The 20,271-nt window shown below is 40.7% G+C and overlaps 1 protein-coding gene across 4 annotated transcripts in view; it reads right to left on the bottom strand.

Annotated features, from left to right (window-relative positions):
• PCGF5 (polycomb group ring finger 5) overlaps positions 1–19,003 on the bottom strand; it is a 65,666-nt gene extending 46,663 nt beyond the window's left edge. Inside the window, exons 1-2 of one of the 4 annotated variants that reach the window (XM_014275684.3) lie at positions 18,862–19,003; positions 9,003–9,101 (exon numbers count right to left, since the gene is read on the bottom strand). The gene's annotated coding sequence lies outside the window, so the exon portion shown is untranslated. Of the gene's footprint in view, positions 1–9,002; positions 9,149–18,861 lie in introns of those variants that run through there. The other 3 variants (XM_026799584.2, XM_014275685.3, XM_074544980.1) reach the window with 3 other exon arrangements.
• Between the last annotated feature and the right edge of the window lie 1,268 nt (positions 19,004–20,271).

The following is a 20,271-nucleotide window of genomic DNA, read 5'->3' as shown; positions in this document are numbered from 1 at the left end:
ATGACCTCTCAATGGTGTTATTTTCCAAATCACTGTCACTGATGTACACAGGAGCCAATTTAAATGGCACTTAGTGGCCAAAGAACAATGAACTCGTAACTGTGGGAAACAGTAAAGGTAAGTGGAGCCTCCATCACTGGAAACTTTCAAAACCAAATTGGATAAGGTCATGAGCAATCTCATCTGTTGATCCCACTTTCAGTAGGGGACATGGAATAGATGAGCTCCAGAGATCCTTTCCAACCTCAGTGATTCAGGGATGCTGCGAAATACCAACCAGAATTACTCAAAAGGTCAGGAATATGTTCATTTCATGCAGTTTTAGGCTACCTGCAAACAGGAAGTGTATAAGGTGTTGGTCACCCCAGCTGGGTCTGAGCTGTGTCAGAGGAGAATGCCATGGTGAGTGCTGGGCTCTGCTCTCACACCACGACTTTGGTCTCTCCTGAGACCAGTGGTTACCTGGGACACACCCAAGCCTGCACTGCCTCTGTCACCTCCTTGTCTGCATTACCCATTGGGATCCACTGTGCTGAGCACCATAATGTCAGCTAAACAAACCCACTGGCTTCTCCTAAAGATCAGCACAGATTGGTATCAGATCGCACAGCAGCTTTGTGTCCATTCCCATTTGCTCCATGACATGTCTAAAAAATTCAATTATGGAAAAGCTACTAATTTAAGGACAAAACTACCATTATAGTAAGCTTCCTGGAATAGGGCATAACAGCAAAATACACAGTCCTGTTAAACTGGGTTAATGGCTGCTCTGCATGGCCCAATTTCCCCCTTTTCCCCCTTCATTCAAGTTTTTCCATTTCTCATGTCCCTTCTGCATCCCCCTGCTTCTGTGGGTTGCTCCATTTCTTAGAGGCACTAAATTTTAACTCAAAATCTGATGAACAGATGTAGCTTCCTGAGAAATAATTGTGTTTTCAAAATAGTATAGCTTTGGGGTAGAGATGTTATTCCATATTATTTATGCAAGAGGAGTCTGAATTCTTCTCAAAGAGGAAAACTCAATAATCTCAAATTCCAGAAGATGTCCTTTCACAGTACAGAATTCTACTCAATCAACTAAGTTTTATATTCAGGTCACTACCTGACTTTAGAACACCTACAACCCAACTGTCCTAGAGGAGACTGCCATTGCAGAAGTGGATAATTCAGGCTGGAAATGGGCTCTCTGTTGGGCATGGTTAAGGATGAGAATGAGGGTAGCCAAATTTAGGGTCCAGGCTATGTATTATCACAATCCAGCTCTAGGGAGATCTGGGCACAACTCCATGGACTCAAGCTTTAATTAGGTCTGTTTTCTGCTTTTCTGAAAGCACCAAGGAAATCATACACCTTGGGAATTCTGGGGCAACTAGCACTGCCCAGTAAAAGAGCTCTGTTGAGCAAAACAGCCACAGAGGTGTGTGCCTTTGGGTCTTCTGTGCACAAAGGAACAGCCTGTGTATTTTGGGGCAGAGAGGGCCAAGGGAAGACAGAGGATGGAAAATTGCTGCCTCTATGAGAAAATAAATCAAAAGAAAATCTAAAGGTTGACTGCAGTATTTAGTAAAGGAGTAAAACAAAAGCTGTTAAAAAGAAAATAATTTGTTTTTTGAAAGGGAAAAGCAGATCCACTCTTTGAACTAGCTAACCCCATTAATAACAGAAGTGAGCAGATATATCAGCATAATCTAGTCACACAAGCTCCAGGGCAAGCTGGGTCCCATTTACTGAAACACCTGACAGTATTTTATTGGTATTTAACAAAACTGGCTAGATTACATTTAGGGCAAATATATCCAAATATATCCATTTAGCTAATACCTTCAGCTGCAGTGGAAACATACCCTTTAGAGAGTCCATCTGCTCTAAAAAGTCTACAATATAAACTGTGTTAAGAAAAGGATGTATTACTGAGCCTGTTTTACATAAAGACTAAAATATTTCTAGCTATTTCCTAATAATTTTTGATGTCAGCAACACAGGAAGACATGACTGCCTAGGAATTAAACCTCCAACTCTCAAATTCCAATACAATGTGTTAATCACAACATTAGTCTTCATCTGAATGTTAATTTGACATGCATTTAAACCAGACAGCCAATCTCTGAGGTGAGATATTTTATTTTAAAAAAATAGCCATACTGAACATTTAGCCTACATTTTGGCTCATACTGCTCTTGATACCAGCTCCTGAAAATAGTCAAGATATTGGCAGATAATTTTTTACCAATCCTGTTCTAAAACTAAGTTAAGTCTCAAATTCTCAGCATATGGAGGCAAGTAAAACATTTTGCAAGATGCAATATTTGAAGATAAAAAGCTGGATTCTTCAGAACTTCATGCCTTTATATAGTGTGTGTCTGTGTATTTATAGATACAAAATTTTAAACGGTTGCGACTGAAACAGAACTTTTTGTTTTAATTGCATTTTTGAATTTGGTTTTAAGCAAGAGCAAACGATCACTTAAGATGGTTAAGATTCAGACCCATCAACTCATCTTTTTCATATTAAGAAACATCTCATGAACATGAATATTGCTGTTTACACAGCCTAATCCCACACAATACCATCATGACTTCCTGAAACAAGTTATTTTTATGTCTCCATGATTTATTTAAATGTACTTTTACTTCTGCTGTGATGAAGAGATTGATTGTTAATACACATCTAGAGCTGATATAGGGTTTTACAGCTATACATGACTTACTAAAAAGGAAATAAAAATGCACAGTTATGCTCATTTACAAAGCAGCAGTTAATATTAATAATCACTGAAACAGAAATACTGTTTTATGTTTGTAATTAACTGAAAGTATTTTTGGTTGGAAATAGAAGAATACTGTTACAGAGTCACTCTACAGTGAGGTTTAAATATAATATCTCCATCATTACAGTGCTTGCAGTGTGGTTAGAAGTGTGCTTGCAAACTACTCTCATTCCACACACGCACAAGTACCACAATCTCCCAATCACCAGGGCTGAAGACACCAAATAAAGAATACCATCAGTGCCCTCAGTGCATTGATAACTGGGAGAACAAAGTGTCACTCCTAACTCCTGTCATTCTTATGTGAGAAAATTCCAGTGCATTATCTAATACAAGTGTGCTGGAAGCCTGTGGACTATTCAGAATCAAAGAGGTCCTCTGGTCCACTGCTCTGCTTCCCTTCTCAGTCCTAAAACCAAAATGATGCCATTATAGTCCCAAGGGTGTTTTGTTATGTTTGCTTAGGTTGTGATCACTGCACAAGCAGAAATTGCTCATTTGAGACTGCCAAATTTGTGTTCTTTTTCTAGTCCCTTCCTCAGACCTCCCAAAATCCCAATGGTTAGACACTAAGTATCTTCTGTCTAAAGTATTTCCAATACTTCATAAGCTCTCAAGCAAACGCTCTACTTCACAATGGAGTCAGGGACTCACTTCACTAGCATGTGAGCAGAGGTCAAGAAAGAATAAAGAATAAAGTTTTCACACAATTTTCAAACATTATTATGTAAAGAAAACTACTCACATGAGGAACACTAGACTGCTTACATCCCTATGGACTCTGTGTCAACAAAAATAACAGTACCTTTTTTCTCTCTATTCCCAAAACAGCACTCACAGTAAACCTGCAAAACTTGGTAGATTCCAGCAAAAAATTCAGTTCCACCAGACTAATGCCAAATATGATCTTTCATATCTCATTTCTCTAAAAAAGGAATGCATTGTGTTAGACAGGAGTTGGCACAAACATAAGATATTTAGTCAAAACATCCACAAGACTCCTGCATGAGAAAATTGATACTCTAGTAGAGAAAGCTGAGGATTATGTAATGCACACAATTGTATAAGTAGTCTGTTTTCTGCAGTGAGAGGAATGAAACAGAGTACCTACTGACCTAAATACAAACTTTTGTCCAAAACAAACATAAACTCTTATTTTTCAACTCTTGAGCAACTTCAATGGGACACACAAACATGTACCTTGAATATCCTTTATGTGCAGATTTCCTTCTCAGTTTGAGTTAGAAATATTCATCTCCTGCACCATGTGACCTATGAAATGTGTTCAAAAGCACTAAGGTTATCTATAAAATGCTGTGTTCCTCCTTCCTGAAAAATGTTTTGTTATTCAGACGTTCTCTATGGCTTTTTATAGCTTAAGTCTCAAATGCTTCCTAAGTCCTCTTGCTAAATAACTGTACTGGGCTAGGCTAGGACAGAATTAACTTTCTTCCCAGCAGCTCATATGGTCTTTTAGTTACCTGCCCAAAACAGAGCTGACAGCACACTGAGGTTCTGCCTGTTCCAGAGCAGTGCTTGGCCAGCACACAGCCCTTGTCTCTTTCTCACTCTTACCACAATGAAGGTGCAATACATTGGTAGAGGATACAACCAGATGATCTGAACTAAGCAAGGAGATATTTCATACCATGTAACACCACATTCAGTCATGATAAGGAATAACAGGGGCCTTAGGGATGTTAGCTGTCATTTCCTTGGAACTGAATATTCATCAGTCCTCTTGCAGAATGTGGACAGTAACTTTTTGCCCCACTTGCTTTCTTTCCTTCCTCTCATCTTTCATCCATCCTTCACTTCATAAACTTTAAAACTTTTTTTTTACCTCAACGCCCAAATTTTCTTAGTTTTTCTCTTCCCTCATCTCACAGGGGCTTGGGGTGAGTGAGTGAGCAATTTGTGGTGCTTAGCTGCCCACTGAGCTTAATCCACAAAAACAACATAATAAACAAAAGGAATGATTTCCCACCTTTCTGCTGTGCTGCCCAGTGATGTATGAGTAGGAACTGGGTGTTTATGCACACTTGTGACTACGCCTGTACTTGTGTTACAAGCAGATATGGGCTGTCCCATTTCTCCATGGCCAGATGCAGATGGGCATGGTATGACATGACCAACATCTCTGAGGGATGCAAACAATGCAGGAGTGGGCTGGGTGCCAGATGAAGTCCTTACCTAGGCAGCATCCAGCTCGGTTTCTACTCTGCCTATAGGTCAATTAGCATAATGAGAATAATTTTGTGTAACGCTGTACACTGATTATGAGTTATCAACATAAATGCTGTCAACGGACTTGCCCCAAACTAAACACAAAAATTCTACCAAAACATACCATGAACTGCACATGCTTCTCACCCAGGGAAGAGGATGTGTGAAAAGATTGTGACAGATGTTAGGGACATTGTTTACATTACAGGAAGATGTTTCATGTCTATGGTAATAAATGCTTTACAAGAAGCCATACAGATTTATGGCATAATCTCAGACAGATATTGATATCAAGTTATTAAATATCTTTAAGACTGAGAATATACTAGATACAAATGATAGTATTTTTGGGTGTCATCCCACTAAATGCTTGTTGCTTTTACTGCAATTCATAGAAAGGTACCATTTGTATTACTGAATATTCTTAATGTCCTCTCATTGAGCACTAAAATGCTGTATTACATCAAAAATAAAAACCATTTTGCATTAAATTTTCATACATAAATTTTATGGGTAAAATAGAAATCCAACGTAGAGTCTAAGTCAGAAGTCATTGCAAGCAATTTTCCCGACTGACTTTAAGGGGATTTGAACCTGTGGCTTTTGACTCTTAAAATAAACACTGCCTTACTGTCACATATGAAAAATATTATGAATAGAGAAGAACTAGTTTAATCTACTTCTTGGAGCACACGGAGAATCTCCTAAAGGGGCTTAAAGATTACTGCACATCTGAAGTAAAGCTCTATCTTGCATACCACTGAAATATTGTAAAAAGATGGCTTAAAGAATGTGGTTAGTAACAGGGATATTTATTGATCATAAAAAAAATATTTATTTTGTGTCGGTGGTCTGAAAAAAATTGCCACAATGAAGAGAAGGAGCCTTAAAGATAAGAATCCTGACTTTTTATGGCTCCTAAGCATATGCTAGTTTTATTTACACAACATACACCCCTGTGTTACTTTAGGGAAGCTGGGCATACAATTCCACACAATATTTATTTCCTCTAACCTTATTTTAAAAATAAATATGAGCCATTCAATCGAGTCTGATTTTCTTCTTTCTGAAAGAATTCTGGAATGCTGATCTTGGACCATTCTGCACCTTAGCTGGTTTGTTTTTATTAATGGTTAAAACAACACATCTTTTCTAGGTTTATTTTTAAATAACATAAAAATATAAATGGAGAAGGGTTTAATACAGAACAAACAAGGAACAGTGTTTTTACAGAAAACTTCATGGCTAAGCAGATGTCTAACCTACTTTGAGACCAACATGTTATGCAAATACAGTACACAGCTCTCCCTTGTATCCCAGGGCTATCTTTTGCAGAGCAGCTGTTGCTTTACTTTCCACATACTTTTTGAATACTACTCATCGAAAAAGAACATAAAAGACCATTTAAAACTTAAGTAGTCAGGTATTTTACAAGGGACCCTATCATGCCTTTATAAAGTGCTGACAAACCACACTAGATATGTTGCACTTTGAAAATGTCTCACCTGATAAATTTCATCCTGCTGTCTTTTTGTTACAGACGTCTCTGTTCTGCTTTTTCTGAAATAGCAATCTGAATTCTGGAGAATTTCAGGTAATTGTGCAAAGAACTCTCTGCCAGGACTGCGTGCAATTAAGCTTCCAAAAGTTACAACAAAGACTGCAGAACCTTTACTGTAATACGTATCAAGTAAAAAAAGGCCAATCATCTAATCTGAGTTGCACTAAAAATATTTTCTCCTGTAGTTCAACAGATTATTTTGATTAAAGCATCCTTCTTAATTTTCTATTGTAAAGAGTGATTTACAAAAATCATCACTAGTTTCAAATGCTAAAAGAAATTAAAAATACCTAATAGTAGTCTGAATTACTCTGGTTTTTATTACCTCATTTGCTAATATACGGTAATTTTATTTTCTTTTAATCAACTAGACTGAATAATCTGGTTTTGAATACAACTTACTTTATCTCAAATTTTTCCATTTAGTTAATGAAAGATAATATCAAGAGATGGCTCGATTACTGTCTGGAAGTGCCACCTTAGCTTTACTTTTACTAAGCTGTGCCCCCAGTCATCCATGATAAAGCATGTGTTCCAAGAACTCTATCTTTCTTTTAGGTTTTCTCTATAGAACTTTAAAGATTTCTGCATCCTTCTTGATGTGCAATTGCTAGAATCAAGTTCAGAATGAGTGACGATCACAGCATTAAAAACCACTGAATCAATTTAATTCAACAACTGCTTGATATTCCCATTGCCCATTCATCTAGGACTACCTTCATTCTTTTGTGTCCCCTTGACACAGGCAGCTGATTATACCATGACCCTTCAAAACTCCTTTAGAACTCTGTGCTTTGTGAGGGAAGAATGAGGCACTCTGTAAACAGAACCTACCAATAGTTTCTACATAGTGATTTCTCTTTTGCTATCTTTCCTATTCTTCTATTTTATTATCTTAGATCTTAGCTCTGGAATATGCACATGGAAGTGTCTAAGACTTCTATTTGAACTCGTCTGATGTCAGGGAACTTAATTACATTCATATGGAATATATCAATTTTAGAATTACTCCCTTGTGATATTTTCTGCTGTTTCCCTCATGAAAAACTGAACACTGCAGAGTTCTTTCTGCAGTTTTAAGTGTGGAAGGACATGAAAGCTTAGCCTTCCCCATTTTCATTGTTTTGCTTCCACCTCCTTTATGATGCTTTTTTGATTCATAATTAAGCTGACTCTAACATTTGAATCAAATGTCTGTTGTAGAGAAATCATGATTACATTATTGTAAGAAAAGTGCCACATTATGTTTCCATTTCATTTTTACCAAAGCACTGCTCATTACTCAAGGATCTGTGTCATCTTCTTAAACTAATTTTTTCTATGAGTTTTTCCTCTCCCTGCTCCCTGTTCTTTTTTCTGGCTGCACTGAAAACAGAACTAACAAGCTTCTGGTAGTAGCACTTTACACCAGCTGAAGTTGGCACTTAGAAACAGTGAGATCATGGCTTGAATTGCAGTGCAGTGGATACTGAACAGGTGTTTTTATGAAAGTACACCTAGGACATGGGCCTGGAAAACACACACAGACTCCTTCCAGTCTTCTGTCTTGCAATTTCAAAGGTTTTGAAATTGTACCAGAAAGTTCATCTACATAAGTTTAAAAATAATCAAGCCATTTCTCTGGGATTAGGTGACTGATTGCACTCAGTAAACTTTTAGTCTGATGAGTCTTTACACAGCACAATTCTGGAAGTAATTAAAAGTAAAAAAATATGTCATTTTAGTGAAGGTGAAAAAAAGAGCAATTAAGGTTTTCTAAATTTAAATAAAATGTATTGTGTTTTAACCATCTGATTTTAAATGAAAGACCCTTTTTCTTGCTTTGTGCAAATTCACAGATTTAAATTTAGCACTTCTGCAATAAGTATAACAGATTAAAATTGTGAGCCCTTAAATTAGCAGGAATGCTTGCTAGTGCCTTCAGTGAAAACAGAGGCAGAAATAGACCAAGGTATTTTCTAGGTGAAAAATGATACAGCTTTCTTTAAATGTGTGCAATATTTCAACATTTTCAGTGTTAAAAAATGAATTGTCTTTTGTTTTATATTGTGGAGACTGAAGAGTGCATCTCAAGTAGTATTTAAAAATGGTTTTCCTTTCTACAGCTTAGGGAAAAAAAAATCATACTCAAAACATTTTCAATAGTGGCAAAAATCTAGCACTAGAAAGTTGACCTGACTTTTTGGCTAGTTTCCATACAAAAGAAGTTTTCTTACATATAAGATACTTCATTTGGTTAAAGGATGAAACATATCTTAGTAGATACCATGTACAACAGAGTAGGAGCTATGCCAGTCAGAACACATTTATACATAGTTTTTCTAGTAAAAAGTGATCTTTGCTAGCTCAATGAACTATTTTACATGCTATAATCTATGCTAAGATAGGTTTGTCTTGCAGAGCAGACAGTGACCTGAATTCCAAGGAAAATATTTAGAACTTCATACCAGAACTTGAACTCTAGATTCTTCTGAACAATCCTTCTGTGATTTCTTTACAGCATACACTGGTTTCTTCTTATTCCAAAATTTATCTTCTACTTCTTGCTTGTGTTTGTGAAACAAGAAGGAACATGCAAAGAAAAGAAAAAAGACAATGAAAAAACACGCCTCTGAATAGGAAGCCTTGCTAACTCAGAAGTGTTGCAGAGAAAAGCACAGGCATGAGACCCAAAAAACAAATGATGTAAGCATTTGCTTACATAGACAGCAACTCCTGCCCCCACTCCCCCTTTCCCCCCCTCAAATCAAAGTGTTTAGCACCTATTTGCTTACAGGAATACAACTCTGAAGAAGACTCTTAACAAGTCCAGTAATGTCTGGTGCAGGTAATTGCAATGCAGTCCACTCCTGCAGGGACATCCTAACTATGCAGGTACTGCTAAGATCTGATCTACTGCCTTTCCTCTAGAGAAGAAATACAGCCTGAACATCTCCTCCTGCACCTATGCATGTTCTGAGCAAATAAAAGCGCAAGTTATAAAAGAGATTATTTTAAAAGGTTTTTTCCTGTGTTAGTATCAGTAAAAAAAGTTCTGGAGTTCCTGATTAATTTTGGTACATAGGACATGAGCAGCAACTGCACAGTCAGCAGTTGGATTTCCATGCCCTGTTTAACTTAAATGGAATCACTGCTTTCCTTGTATTTGGTGTAGGTCCAGAGACTGAGGCCTGCAGAGCTGGTGACTTCCAAGGGAACGTTGCTCACGGTACCATGATAAAATGAACAACAATGGAACATCAGTTTTTCTCGTCACTATTTAAAACCTGTGCAGCCCACAAAATACTTAGAAATAAAGGTGCTCAGAAAGAAGTGATTGTAATTTAGCAGTTCAATTATCTTGTGAGATGCAAAGTAACACTTTATGCAACACCACTGTCCAGTATCTGAATGAATGATCACAATCATTAAGGCCAATGTTCTACCACTCTTACAGCACCACCACACTGAGCTATCAGATCTACTCTAACCTAAAAAGAGCTCCTGCAAAAAAAACTTCTGAGGCTTCACTCAATGCAGGCTGCTCAGCAATGTTTATGCTTTTCTTACAGTACAGGAATCAACACTTAAGTGTCAGTTGCAACTTTCAAGGAATGTGAGGGTTTATTGCTTGAACAATATAAATTTCACCTACTCCAATAAGCACAATCAATAACATCACACCCACTGATGCATTAGAGAAGGCTCTGCATTGTCCAGGTTCAAGTATCGTGGGCTTCTTTCTATTGTCCTAAACTTACACTAAACTCTGCCTTTCTTCATGCAAATTCCATTCAGAACTTATCCACAGGATCGCTACCATAGCTTCCTAAAAACCACTTTCTTTAATGAAGTATCTTTGATGAATCTTGTTTGTTTTAAAGACAAGAAAAGTTGCAAGATGGTTCTACTAGTAGAAAGATGTCTGTGTTGGAAGCTGACTAGAAACCATATTCTAGTCAGGTTCTGCTCAGGGTAAAACCTAATGGTGTTACCATGGCACTGAGCCACAGCTAATACACTCTGTCTTTATATTACACCAAACATAATCAGATATCTTCTCAGTTTCTTCAAGCTTGGGCAGCAGGAGCTTACATATGTTTAAAAATTACACAGATGCACCTCAATGCATAATTCCTTTAAGAAATAAAATAGCACCTTTGTACTTCCAAGCAGCACACCCAAGCATGTTATGGAAAAATATACCTGAATGACTAATGTCTCTCCAAGAATTCAATTTGTGCATTATATTCCTTTGTTTAAACACTCAACCTTTAGACAAAACCAATCTCTTATATATATCCATGAGGCCAAACTCAACAGAATTCCATACCTAAATGGGCCCTGCTGAGATCATTATAACATCAGTAAAAATTACAGGCTTCAAAAGAATTCCAGAGAAAAAAAATCTGCATCTTTGTACATATGTGAACTGCAGCATTGGTTTTAATATTATATTTACTACCAAAAAAAACTGTATAAAAGACAGTTACACACTTTTTTAGTATTGTACTCCCAGGTATTTGATATCACACACAGTTATACTCACTCATTCCTCCAGTATTTCAGTATTGCTCCCCAAATAGTAATAAAAGAATATTCTCCACAACCTATTCAACAAGACAACTCTGTAAGCCATAATTTACAGATACAGAAAAGGGAGACAGAGAAGTCTAAGTCCAAACTGTTTCAAGTACTCTTTATTTCCATACACCTGATGTTCAAAGGTTCAGCTTATCAGGACACTCAGGACTGAGTAAATAGCTCTGTTTCACACAATTTTGATTGTACTGGTGATGTCGAAACAAGGCCCAATTTGGCTGCAATGTGTCTCACATCTGTTAAAAATGAAAGGCCATCTGTGAACCCCTGACCTATATTACCTACCTGGCAAAAAATAGTAATTTAGTACCCAAGACAGGCAGATACTAGTCCTCCAAGGCAGTATTCACTTCCCTGAGCTGACTATCCTTTGTCTTCCTGCAACATTCCTCTTGTGCCCATTCTACATTTGCCTCCAGATGATAAGGGGATGCTGGGGAGAAAGTCTTTTAAGAACAGAAGTGAGAAGCACTACAATGGATAAATTACAATCACACCAACAACCTAAAATAAGAAATGTCCTAACATTTTGGCCCTTTAGCTATATTAGAACAGTTTAATTTTTATACTTAATCATTCCCAAAATACAGGAATTCTCCTGCTGAGTTACTATGGCTCCATGCAGTCTAAGCTGTCAGCAGTTTGACTTCTGCACCTGTCAAACAGACTTCACCTTTGTGAATAAACAGAATCAATACCAAGCCAGAAAGCACTGAAGTGAAAGAGAGGTTCTTTGCCTGTTCTCTCTGCTGTTCAAGGAGGAACAAAGAACAGGGAAGTTCTACTCAATGACTTGGCTGCAGATACTGTCTTTGGAAAATGTCATGGGCGAACTCCCACCAACCTCACCTAAGAACATTTATAAACATATTTTTTTCAAAGGCTTATACTTAGATCAAACACTTCTATTTTCACAAGAACAGGAAAAATTACATTTATAATACAAGGGCAATAATGAAATAAAATTTGAGATCCTGGCTTAATGAAAAGGTTACCAAAAACATTTTTACACTTGGCAAAATGACTACTCCCTAATCTTGTTCTTGGAATTATTTAATAACTGACAAATTTATAAGCAATTTGAGGCAAGGTCTATGGTAACTTAACTAAAGTAAGTACAAGCAGTACTTGTGGTTACTCTGTCTACAGGCATATTCAGTACTGACATAAAGTCAAGTGGATAAACTGAAGCTAGAGTTACAGCAGTTTCCATCAGCTAAAGATAATGTTTCAAACTATTTGTATTTTTATGGATTCCTCCTTTGATTCGTGAGAGTCAAGACACTTCCATTGAAAACATCCAGTAAAAATTACATGGTAAGTAGCTATCATCCCTTGTAAGAAATTTCAATCAGTATATTATCTGTCAGTGTTCTTTCATATTACCCACCCACTTCAAAAGATGGAAGCTATAAATCCAAAAGTCCAATGTTTGGCAGATGTTTGCAAATGTTCTTTATTTATCAGACATGCTTGTGAAATCTAGGTGTAAAACAGGTGGATGGGAGGAGTTGGGAGGGTTCTCCTTTGCCAAGAAAGAAATCAGATGCAGAGTTTGTATCTCATAGTCCAGAACCACAGAACACCAAACTTGCTCCAGCAGCTCTTGTCCATGTGACCCAAACACACTGCCAGTGCAGCAGCCTAGCAAGCATCCAAAAAAGGAAGACAAGAGATTACCCTCAGTAAATATTAGAGAACTGTTTTCTTCATATATGCTGTTCTATTTATGCTATTCTCTCAATGTTACACACATATTAGCAAAGACTTCCAGTGCCAGAATGAAACCCCCACTTAGTTATGATCACCAAGTCAAATGTGGAAATGAGAGTTCACAGATCTTCTGGATATCAAAATTAATAGATATCACAGATCTTCTGGATATCAAAGTTAATAGATGTAACTGGAGATACTGTCTTTAGTGAGTGGTGACACTCCAGCTAAGGCTTCAGTGTTCTGGGAGGGAATGATCCATTTGCTTTCTGCCCAGGACAGAGCACTACCTCAGAATTCCTAACCATACTAATGTCCCCTTTTTAATGTAGGTGATAACCACACTTTTCATCCAATGAGCCATTTCATTGCCATAACTGAGAAACAAACTTACAGCAACTGTTCCAAATTTGGCCTAAACTTATGTTTAGATGAACAGCAGAGCTGATCTAACCAACCAGCTGTACCAAAAAGAAGGGAAGCACCACTCTGGAGCTTGTTGATCCACCTCTAAGTCCATTTAATACCCTAGAGCAGCAGAAAACTTCTCCCTAGTTTCTTGGTGGTTTAGTTAAGTCTAATTTGGGGGTTTAATGACTGCCAGGGCTCAGAGAGTATAAGCCATAGCAGCAGCACTTCCCTTCTTCTGAGCAGTGGCTGTAGATGTCTTCTGGAACTGCAGCCCTGGTTCATTGCTTGCTGCTTTTGCTCAAAACCTGAAGAAGAGTTTGCATGCCCAACAGTTTGTGTGGTTTTCCCTATTGTACTAGTGGATGTACCTAAAGCTGCTACACCTGGAGAAGCAGATGTTAAAGTAAAGCTCCTCAGTTACAAGTCTCACTGGTTTCACCCAGCTTCACAATAAATAAACTGAAAGAGCTTCTCTGCAATTAATGGCACTTTTGAATTGGAGATTAATCCCATGTAAATTTACATTTTAAGTTTTCAGCAATAAATACATAAGAGTTACACATCAATAGTATATTTTAAACACTAGCCTGTGTAAGGCACCAACTGTCACTGAGTACATAATTACAAGTAAATCTATTTGCATTCTCTGATCACTATCCACACAAAAAAAACCCCCACTTGTACTTTTAGTAAATATGTATTTGGGATGAAAGCATTAAAATTTACTTTATCTATGATATATCAAAAGAGTTAAGATGGAAAGCTGAAAAATATTGGTTTGATTAAGCAGCTCTTCAAAATCACTTTGTATGCAGGGAAATTCTACAGCCAGAATCAACCAAAAATACTTACTCAAAATATCATTTATATCATATAAAGGGTCTTTTGTCTCTGCTGCTAGCTGATGATTCTTAAAAAAAGTAAACAACAATTTTATAAAACCGTGAAAGAAAAAACATCTTTAACTTCATTCAATACACATATTGGCTATTTAAGAGATGATCTTTCATCTGAAAGAAGAACTGTGTTTTCACTACGAAATTAATCAAGAGTCTGGTTTCTTACATATTCCATTCTTCTTCTTAAGGAAGGAAATAAATATAATTACATTCACTTTAATCAGTGGTGTCACTTCTCTAAGAATCATTCAAGACTTTTATCTCAAGATCTACTGCTTTTTTTGTGGCAGAGAGAATTTCTCTCTCTACCAGATCTGATTAGTGGTAACCAGCACTGAAATCTATCTAGAGAATACTTAAAATGTGGATTCCCTTACTTTAGAGGTATTTTGTTTATACACAAAGACTTTAACAGATGTAACACAATGCAAAAAGTCAGACTGAATTACAAGGGGTTCCCCAAGAGCTTGTATTTCAAAAACTAAGCTGCAACAACAGGTGAGCAAAACAAGTGTGCAGGGTGGAGTTTGAAAGATGGGAATAACAAACCGGATGTGAGCGATTTTACAGCAATTACAAACTGGGGCTCTCCCTGCTGCTATCAGATTGTACTCACAGCTTCAGCTGACAGACAGTAATTCTGTAACACTGCCATCAACTTCATGCATGTAATGAGAATCACAGCCATGAATCAGGCAAATATCACTGCTCACCGTTTAGGTCGCACTGCTATTCTTGCTACATCTCCACAGGTATGCTGTGTGTGGGAAGGGTTCTTTCTGATAAGAATTGCTGTGGAACATAGAGTGGTTTTCCTCCTTGTGGAAGAACCTATGCTGAAGCTGAGCAAAGGAGCCAGGAAAGGCATCCCCTGTTTGCAGTGTGGATACCTGTTCTCCAGCACTCCGCTCCATCTCCATGTGTGCCTCTCTAAAAGTGCCAGTGAAGACTCAGTGGGGGAAGGCAAATCTTGAACCACTACAGACTGCAGCAACTTGAAGCTCTCTGTGATGCACCAGTTACTGACACAACAGCATCTCAAGGAAGTGAAGATCCTCCCAATAACTGTTATTCTCATCTTTGACCTCTTCTGAGAAAGTAAGTTTACTTGTCTTTTCCTGGTTAGATCTTTCATGAAAATAGGAGTACTATGGCAAATCAGCAGGCTGCTTTCTTAATTCCTTTCAAATCTCAAAACGTACATAAACCAATGGCAAACAAAATTATTCTATTACAGGAAAAAAAAAAGACCAATGCACAGCAGTAAATCAAGAGTTTGGTTAGCTGCTAGGAAAGCTACTGACATATGCATGAATTTCACTATTAATAATTGAATAAATGGTTTCAGTTTTAGGTAACCAGTCAAAATTATTTGTTTCACAAGTAAGAACTAATAGTGGCAGCTATTGAGACCATAGTGCTCAAGTAAGACTTTCATTCCAGAAGGGGCCCACACTTGACAGTGAGCAATTTCTGGTTTATAAGCAGTAATCCTGATAAGGACAGCAACACTTCTATTTCCCATGGACACACATTGAGACAGACACTGACTTGTCACAGCCTGATGGAGCTGGCTGCCAGTGCTACACCTGCTCTGCTCATTACAGGCTTCAGGCTTTGAGACTGCCAAGCTGTTACTTTTCATGGCACTACATCTATTGGAAAAGTTTAAAGATAAAACCACAATAATCAGGAAAATATGCTTCATTGTAAGAAATGCACTACCCACCATCACTCAAAGGCACTACCCACCATCACTCAAAAGAGATAGCTACAACACTGATACAGAATCAACTTTATTTCTTAATCTTTCAAATATTTAGTCTAATAATAGAAATAAAACTTTTTCCCAGACTCTTTTTTAACTGAGGATTTGGGGAACAAACAACCCCAAGCTAAGGTGTACTTGGTGCAAAGTTTTCAATAGTTGAAGAAAGGACTCCCCTTTTCAACACCAGCAGTATGTCCTTCTACGGGAAATGATCAAAACTTTGCCCGGGACTATTGTACTTGTTTAAAAAGGGTCTTTACAGCCAAAACTGCAAAAAGGAACAAATCTTTTGGGTTGTTGTTGTTTTTTTTCTCACTGGGATGTTCTAATTCAGATAGCAGGAAGAACATATAAAGATGCTGTTGGCACCACTCTTTCAAAAGGTCATGATAAGAACAATTCCTATGTATGCCCAACTTGGCAAAAATTAAGATACAAAGTTCAGACACTTCACTTTTATCTGCACTGCCCTCCGCTTTTCCCTTCTGTGCATCCCACAGTAACTTGCTTATCAATCCTAAAAATGGAGCTGCACAGGAGCAACTTTAAACCAACACATTTTATCTCACTTTATTTTGCATATTCTGCAGGCTTACAAGTGAAACCTAGAGTTTTTCATTTCCACTTTAAATCCTAGAGTGTCCATAGAGCAAGGAAAACCAGCTGAGCAGAGTGTTACGTCCACTTTCAGTATTATCTCCTTTACTGCTTTCAGCTGAGGTCTGGGCACATAGAATGCCACACACATTGTATGTTTTTATCTTCTTTTTAAGGAAATTGAATAAATAAAGATTAATGCTATTCGATCATTGAATGAAATGCACAACTAAAGCAGTATTTTTCCTGTTTGTTAACTTGATCACCCAGCATACCTAAGAGATTCGCTAATACAGTGCTTTCACTGTCATGTGCAGTCTTAACTTGGTTAACACTTTGGAATTTCTGATAGGGAGATGTTAAAATCCACGCAATGAACCCCGAAGCAACACAATTTTCCCACACTTTACTGCTCTAATACTCTAATTAATACTATGAGGTGCCAGTGCATAGTTCTAGACAAACAAAAATGATAACATGTCCTTTTGCCCCAGCAGTGACAAACACCAAAGCAATCCTTTCTGTTCCCACGTGGAGAATGGCAGGAGGTACAAAGCACAGGCAATGTGATAAGGGACACCTGATGCCACAGGAAACAGAATCGTTTACTAGCAGGACATACAAAGACTTTCACACAGTTATACTGTAAATCCAGGTGGTTGGATGTGTGAAGCACTACCTCCCCACTAGAAATAGTGACTTTGCTTCTTCACAGTGGCAGGTATGCTGAGTAAATCTTGTAAAATTCATAGTTCTGCCTCTGTACAGGAAGAGAAGATTGTGTCCCAAAACTAGAGGATGAAAAATCCACTTTGGAAGCAAGCTGCAGTTGAAAGGACAACTATATATAGGATCAGACTCTATCCCATTTTAAACACCAACAGACAAGAGGACCAGGAACAGAAGTCTATCTAGGTACAACTCCAACATGTTTATTAAATCAACTGGCTTAGCTTTTAAAAATACATATTTATGTGGTTTTTTACTTCAACAGAGACTATTTTTGCTTAAAAAAAACTAAGGAAAACAAAACCCAGATTAAAAGCATCTGGGATCTGTCTCTGGCTTCAGGGTATAGACATAGTGTGATGCTACTTTTAGGTATTATTGTTTAAATTTTATTTTAAATTAAAACACTTTGAATAACACAGTAACTTACTTCTTACCATTTACACTCCCCTTTTAACTATTTGGGTAAAATGATGGATAACAAGTTGCTAATAGAAAGAGGTTACCATTTAACCACTGAGCCAGAAAAACTGCACTTGAATGGTGCAAAACTTTCGCAGTTCACAAACCAGCCGCAGGAAACTGCTGGGTTTCTGAGCATTGTCTGTACTTCTGACATCCCATCGAGCGTCAGAAACTGACACCAACCTTTCACTATCTACGGTACCAACCATGCTCCCTCTCCGTTGTGCATGCGAGATGATTCACTTGCTTTTATTTCAGGGAACTGATGATTCATTCAATCGTCTCCAGATCATATTAATCGACTAAATATGCACATAAAGGAAGCAAAAATCAAGTTCTTAAACTTTTTTTATGCTCGCATGTTTATTTTTTTCTTTGAGAGAGAATAGAAGCAATTAAACATGGGAGACGAAGCAGGACAGGTTACGTTTCTGCTCAAAGGCAAGGTTTGGGGAACACACCCAACCCACGTGTAAAGCGAGCAGCCGTATTCCAGCGGCAGACTGCGAGCGGAGGGGAGCTCCCGTCCCCTTCGGGCCGGGGCTGCTCGCTCTGCTCCGGTACCTGGAGCGGGCAAGGCGCGGCGGACCGGTGCGTTCCCCCCTCCGCCACACCGAGGGTTTGTGCCTCTCCTCCTCCGGTGACATCTTACATAATAAGCCGAGCTAATCACGCCGGAAGCGAGCCAAACCGCCACGGAGCATCAGCGGGGATAACTACCCGCGAGAGGAGATGCTCGGACCGGCACCTCGCTCACCGCCCGCCGCGGCGCCTTGCTAGAAAAATCCTCGCCGGGGCGGCAGCGGCTCCCGCAGCAGGCGCCAGACGCGGAGCCCTCGCTCGTCCCCCGCCGCGCCGCGCGCCGTCTCCCCAGGAAGCCGCCAGCACCGCGAACGGCATCAGCCTCTGCCGAGCGCTCTCACCCCGTCGGCTCCAGCCCCGCCGCCCTGCCCGGCCGCCGCCGGCTCCCTCCTCAGCGCCGAATTGGAGGAGAAAGTTACTCGGCGGCGGCCCGGCGTCCGCCGCCGCCGCAGTTCAAGAGCAATGTCACGTTCAACAACTTGTTATGACACATGATCCCCCCCGCACGCATCCGCACCTCGCCGCCGCCTGCCCGGCTGCCCCCGGCGGGCCCCTTACCTTCCCCTGCAGAGGCCACGGGCACCCGCGGGCGTGTGCGGGAGTGGGTGCGTGTGGCAGCGCGGGCGGCGCCGGCTGGGCGGGCGGGCGGGCGGGCGGGCGGGGGAGGGGAGGGCGGCGGAGCGGCGGGAACGCGCCTCGCCGGACTTGTCAGCGGGCGGGGGCGGCTGCGGGGCGGCGCGGGGAGCGGCGCGGAGGGGAGCGCGGGGGGCGGAGGAGTTCCCGGGGCTTGTTTACGCATTGCCGCCCGCCCGGTGCAGGCGCTTCACTCTCTGATTGGACACAAACTGGGGCACAGCCCGGCTCGGGCGCTGCCGCCCCGGGGGCCCCCGGCGCCGCTCGGCTGCCGGTGGAGCCCCCGCCGGGCTGCGGGGCTCGGGGCCGCCGGTGCCCCGCGGGCTCCCGCCGCCCGCCTGCCTTCGGACGCTGCCCGGCCGCCGCCCCCGCGCATGCCCGGCGCGCCGGCGGGCCCGGGACGCGCATGCGTCCTGCGCGTGCCCGCTGAGGCGGAGGGGCCGGCGCGGAGCCGCTGCCCGGCCGGTGCCAGCGGGAGCGTGGCCGGGGCGCTCCGCGTTGTCCTCGGCGGGGCGGGGGCGGGACCGGCGGAGCCGCCCCCGCAGGCGCTGGTTATGTAACCGGGGGGTGTCTCTGTCGGCCCGCGCCACCGCCCCTGCCAGCGGTAGCGCCTCGGGAGGAGGGGCTGCCGCTCGGTGCTCCCGTGGCTGCGTTTCCCGAACGGGGAGCTGGATGTGCTCCCTCCGCCACAGGGACGGGCGCCCGCCGAGTAGCGACATCGGCCGCTCCCCTTTTCTGCCCCTTCCCCGGACAGGTGCGGCCTGATCCCGGGGCCGGGGACGAGCAAGAGCTCATTTACACTCAGACCCTTCTCCTTCGCCCGCTCTTAGCGCATCCCATCCCGAAAACTTCAAAGTTTGGGCAGTGCGCGGTGTCCGCGCGTCGGTGCGGAGCGAAGAGCCCGAGGCAGCGAGAGCTGCTGTGTGTGGGCAGCGCTGCTCAGAAACACCGCGCTCTTCCCTCGGTGTAGACAAAAGGCCACCCAGCAATGGGTATTTTCTCCGTGATTTCTTTCTGCTGGGGTGGGCACGACTCATATCCTTGATAAATTCCATTGAAATAAACAGTTTTAAACCAAGGAAATAATCAGAATATAACACAATTGTATGACATTACTCATATACTCATTACCTATAAATAAGCAGCTCCTTAATGCTCCTTTTACTCCCATCCCACAGTCAGCAAATGACAATAAATGTAATAGGAAAATATAAGCCATGAGAGCTCTTTGCAATAGGAATCTCCACTATGCATCTCAGTACACACCACGGGAACTTCCCTGACTCATTTTCAGATGACTAAGCTTCTCAATCAAGTTTTCCTGGCATTTGATGG

Source organism: Zonotrichia albicollis, chromosome 7, assembly GCF_047830755.1.
Source record: "Zonotrichia albicollis isolate bZonAlb1 chromosome 7, bZonAlb1.hap1, whole genome shotgun sequence".
Taxonomy (NCBI): Eukaryota; Metazoa; Chordata; class Aves; order Passeriformes; family Passerellidae; genus Zonotrichia; species Zonotrichia albicollis.
Note: the sequence above shows the minus strand (reverse complement) of the source record. Positions and strands in the feature narration are given on the sequence as shown.